The sequence below is a fragment of the Rhinopithecus bieti genome, unplaced genomic scaffold (genome assembly GCF_001698545.2).
Source record: "Rhinopithecus bieti isolate Rb0 unplaced genomic scaffold, ASM169854v2 scaffold_16773, whole genome shotgun sequence".
Classification (NCBI taxonomy): Eukaryota; Metazoa; Chordata; class Mammalia; order Primates; family Cercopithecidae; genus Rhinopithecus; species Rhinopithecus bieti.
The window spans coordinates 1,426,202-1,431,772 of record NW_016808848.1 but is presented as its reverse complement, the minus strand read 5'-3'; the positions used below and the strand labels follow the sequence as shown (position 1 = coordinate 1,431,772).

Genomic DNA, 5,571 nt, shown 5'->3' with positions numbered 1-5,571 from the left:
CCTGCGCAGTTAAGGTCCTCGGCGTGGCCTGCAGGGGCGCTGGGCGGAGTCTGGGCATGCGCGGACACGGAGTACCCACCTACCTACCTGCTCACTTGTCATCTGGGAGAAGAGTCCCTGCTGAAATCATATGTCAGGACCTGGTCACCTTTAAAATAGGTCTCGCTTGGTGATTCAGAGTATAGGCTTTGGAGTCAGGCCTGGGTTAAGTCTGAACTCTTGACAGTTAAAGTCTGTGTGACCTTGGGCAAGTTATTTAACCAGAGTTCAGTTTCTTCAGTAGTAAAATGAGGATAATTATGGAACCATTTACTGGGAAGATTAGATTGCCAGGACAATACCGGGCACGTAGAAGACCTCAAAAAATAACAGTGAGTAGTAGTAGTGCCAGTCACAGAGCCCAACAGATGATAGTCCTGATTTCATGTTGGATACATGGCCTAGAGACAAAGCCTTAGACTTAAAATGAGAAGACCTGGGTCGAAACTCCCAGTTAACTTGCTGTGTGACCTCAGGCAAATGCAGCACTTGGTCCAGGGCTGATATGCATAAGGTTGGCTATCTTTTCCATGGAATATTCCGTCAATGAGGATGAGCTGCTGCTAGGTAGACAGTGGGTTTGGATCTGGGCCAAATATCCTGACTTCCCAAAAGTGTGGCTAGTGGAACAAAAGAAACACAGCAGGCTACCCCAAAAATGTATGCTTTCCCTTTGTTACAAATAATACTTATTTGAAACCAGAAAACATTAACTTCTAATTACTGCATGTACCATTTAGGACTGGCTTTTAGAAAGACAACCTGACACACTGATGTTTCCCACTAATATTCAATGGTTAACGTTTCAGAAACACAATTCAGTAGTTCTAGTTTATCGGTCATACATACATAAAGCTGCAAAACCTTGTATAAAGCAGTTACATGCTGAAATCTTCTGGTTGAATTGGAGATAGAAATCTCAAGCCATCCACATCTCCCTTCCCCTCAGATCCTTCTTTCTCCCTATCCATCGATCTTGCCCAGGTGAAAATATTTCAAATTCCATAACACCAAAAGCACAAACAGCAAAAGAAAAAAAAAACTGGACTTCATTAAAGTTAAAAACTAGGCTGGGCACAGTGGTTCACACCTGTATTCTCAACACTTTGGGAGGCCAAGGCAGGAGAATCACTTGTCATGAATTCAAGACAAGCTGAGGCAACATAGTGAGACCCCATCACTATTAAAAAAAATAATAGTTGGTAAGGTGCAGTGGCTCATGTCTGTAATCTCAGCACTTTGGGAGGCCAACACAGGAGGACTGCTTGAGCACAGGAGTTCAAGACCAGCCTGAGCAATGTAACAAGAACCCATCTCAGGAGGTCAAGGCTGCAGTGAGCTGTGTTGGCACCACTACCCTCCAGCCTGGGCAACATGGTAATATCCTGTCTCAAAAAAAAAATTAAAGTCATTGGCAAAGCCTGAGTCCTATCCTCTCACTCTCCTCCCTGGACAGCATAAGCTTCACCACTCACTTCACCTTCTTCACCAACTACCAGTCCCTGGGCTCTGTCCAGGCGCCCAGCTACAGTGCCTGGCTGGTCAGCAGCAAAGCCACTGTCTATGCAGGCGCAGAGGGCTCTGGTTCCCGGATCTCCGTGTCCCGCTCCACCAGCTTCCTGAGTGGCATGGGTTCCGAGGTCCTGGCCGCGGGGATGGTCAGGGGTCTGGCAGGAATGGGGTGGCATCTAGAACAAGAGGGAGACCACGCAAAGCCTGAACGACCACCTGGCCTCCTACCTGGACAGAGTGAGGAGCCTGAAGACCAAGAACCAGAAGTTGGAGAGCAAAATCCAGGAGCACCGGGTAGAAGAAGGGACCCCAGGTCAGAGACTAGAGCCATTACTTCAACACCATTGAGGGCCTGAGGGCTCAGATCTTCACAAATACTGTGGACAATGCCTGCTTTGTTCTGCAGATTGACAATGCCAGTCTTGCTGCTGATGACTTTAGAGTCAAGTATGAGACAGAGCTGGCCATGTGCCAGACTGTGGAGAGCCACATCCATGGGCTCCACAACGTCACTGATGACACCAATGTCACTCAGCTGCAGCTGGAGACAGAGATCGAAGCTCTCAAGGAGGAGCTGCTCTTCATGAAGAATAACCACGAAGAGGAAGTAAAAGGCCTACAAACCCAGATTGCCAGCTCTGGGTTGACTGTGGAGGTAGATACCCCCAAATCTCAGGACCTCGCCAAGATCATGGCAGACATCAGGCGTAATATGACGAGCTGGCTCGGAAGAACCAGGAGGAGCTGGACAAGTACTGGTCTCAGCAGATTGAGGAGAGCACCTCAGTGGTCACCATGCAGTCCACCGAAGTTGGAGCTGCTGGGATGATGCTCACAGAGCTGAGACATACAGTCCAGTCCTTGGGGATCGACATTTCCATGAGAAATCTGAAGGCCAGCTTAGAGAATAGCCTGAGGGAAGTGGAGGCCAGCTATGCACTGCAGAGGGAGCAGCTCAATGGGATCCTGCTGCACCAGAAGTCAGAGCCGGCACAGACCTGGGCAGAGGGACAATGCCAGACCCAGGAGTACAAGGCCCTGCTGAACATCAAGGTCAAGCTGGAAGCTGAGAGCACCGCCTTCTGCTGCCTGCTGGAAGATGGTGAGGACTTCAATCTTGGTGATGCCCTGGATAGCAGCAACGCCATGCAAACCATGGCGTTGGATAGTGGATGGCAAAGTGGTGTCTGACCAATGACACCAAAGTTCTGAGACATTAAGCCAAAGTTCTGAGACTTAAAGCGGGCAAGATCATGGAGGTCAGGAGATTGAGACCATCCTGGCTAAACACGGTGATACCCCCTTTGGGGAGCAGGAAGCCAATAAAAGTTCAGAGGTCAAAAAAAATTAAAAACTTTTCTGCATCAAAGAACACTATGAAGAAAATGGGGGTAAAAAAACCCCACAGAATGGGAGAAAATATTTGCAAATCAGATATCCAATAAGGATCTAGTATCCAGAATTTATAACAAACACTTCCAGCTCAACAACAAAAGACAACCTAGTTTAAAATGAGCAAGGGACTTAAATGGACATTTTTCCCAGGAGGATGTACAGATGGCCAACAAACACATGAAACGATATTCATCATTAGTCATTAGGGAAATGCAAATTAAGGCACAGTGAGATACCACCTCACACCTCCAGGCAAGCCTTCCTTGTCTGATTTCAACCCTGCCAACAACCCCCCCCCACACCGCTCAGTCCTCCTCCCACCACCATCCCCTCCTCCTTCTCCTTCAGCTCCACTCCCCCACCCCCTTACCCTGGTCCTCCATCCCAACCTTCCTTCTCCACCGCACACCCGGTCTTGTACCCAACCCCCTTCTGCCAAAGGTCACTCCCACAACCAAATGTTTTCCAAAGTCCTTCCCTTGCAAAAAGTGTCAGGGTCGAAGGTATAGTCCAAATTCATGTTCCCTTCTCCCTAGCCAACCTCTCCCAGCTTAAAAAGAGACTCAGCTCCTTTTCCATGGACCCCATTCCCTCACGCAAGAAATTTCTGTATGTCACTCAATCTTATGACCTTACCTGGCATGACATTTATGTCATCCTCTCCTCCTCCCTCACCCTGGAGGACAGGGAATGTATCCGGACAGCCACCCAAGCCTATGCAGACACCCTCCACCAACAAGATGCTTCCCATAACCTTATAGGGACCCTAGCTGTCCCCAGAACTGACCCCAGTTGGGATTATGAGGCAATTTCCTCAGACAGACAGAAACAAAGCCATATAATATCATGCCTCCTAACTGGCATGGATAAAGCTGCCCTTAAGGCTATAAACTATGAAGAAATAAAAGACATCACTCAAGGCCCCAGTGAACACCCTGCTCTTTTCTTCTCCCTCATTTCAGGGGCCATAACTAATTACACCACCTTAAGCCCTGATACCCATGAGGGCAGAATCTACCTACCCATTTATACTTCATTTCCCAGTCAGCCCCCGACATCTGAAAGAAACTTAAAAAACTAGAAGATGGCCCTCAAACCTCCCAAAAAGACTGAATCAAAGTGGCCCTTATGGCCTTTAATGATGATGGCTAGAATTTTAAAAAATAACAAAACAAAGAAAAGAAAAGAAGTATTGGCAAGGATGTAAAAAAAAAAAATTGGAACCTCATGCGTTATTGGTGGGAATGTAAACTAGTACAGCTGCCGTGGAAAACAGTTTGACTGTCCCTCAAAACACGAAACATAGGATTACCATATGAGTCAGTAATTCAACTCATGAGTATATTCCCACAAGAACTAAAAACAGGTGTGCAAACAAAAACCTGCACACAAATGTTCACGTAGCACTATTCACAATAACCAAAAACTGGAAAGTACCCAACTGCCCATCAACTGATGAATGGATAAACAAAATAGAGTATATCCATACAAAGAAATATTATTCGGCCAGGCGTGGTGGCTCACGCCTGTAATCCCAGCACTTTGGGAAGCCAAGGCGGGCAGATCATGAGGTCAGGAGATTGAGACCATCCTGGCTAACACGGTGAAACCCCGTCTCTACTAAAAATACAAAAAAAAAAAAAAAAAAAAAAATTAGCCGGGCGTGGTGGCGGGTGCCTGTAGTCCCAGCTACTCAGGAGGCTGAGGCAGGAGAATGGCGTGAACCTGGCAGGCGGAGCTTGCAGTGAACCGAGATCGCACCACTGCACTCCAGCCTGGGCAACAGAGCGAGACTCCGTCTCAAAAAAAAAAAAAAAAAGAAAAGGAAAGAAATATTATTCAGCCATAAAAAAGAATGAAGTACTAATACATGCTACAACATAGATAAACCTTGCAACTATTAATGCTAAGTGAAAGGAGCCAGACATGAAACGCCACAGAGTGTATGATTCCATTTACATGAAACATTCAGAGTAAGCAAACCTACAGTGACAGAAAGCAGATTAGTAGTTGCCATGGGCTGAAAGGAAGAGGAACAGGGGAGTGAGTGCTTAATACATAAGGGGTTTCCTTTTGAGACAACAAAAATGTTCTGGAACTAGATGGTGGTGATGGTTGCATGACATTGTGAATGTACCACATGTCACTAATGGTCAATTTTATTTTATGTATATTGTACCACAATTGAAAAAAAAAAAAACCTCAATATCTCTCCGGGCCCAGGTAGGTAATAGAAGTTAATGAACCTAGCCCGTTGTGAAGCTGAGACAAACTGGAGTGTGGAGATCCCCTTTAAAGAGGACAGCTACTGTACAACTCCAGCTGGTAGTTTTAAATAAAGAATTTGGGACCCTTGTTGCCAGATTTTTCAATCTTTCAAGAAAAGGAAAAATCAAATTCGAATGCACGTAGAAGTCTCTTGTAACTTGTTAAATGCATATTCTGACTCAGTAGGTCTAATGGTAGGACCCAAAATATGCATTTCTGCTTTTTAGACTTTATCGTTGGAGTAATATTAAGTTCACAGTCAAACTGAGAGTAAGATACAAAGATTTTCCACATGCTCGCTGCTCCCACACATACATATCCTCCCCCATTATTAACGTCCCCTACCAGAGCGATGCA

The 5,571-nt window shown here is 46.1% G+C and overlaps 1 pseudogene; it reads left to right on the top strand.

Moving 5' to 3' along the window:
- The first annotated feature begins 569 nt into the window (after positions 1-569).
- LOC108539103 (keratin, type I cytoskeletal 18 pseudogene) lies at positions 570-2,771 on the top strand (annotated as a pseudogene).
- The last annotated feature ends 2,800 nt before the right edge of the window (positions 2,772-5,571 follow it).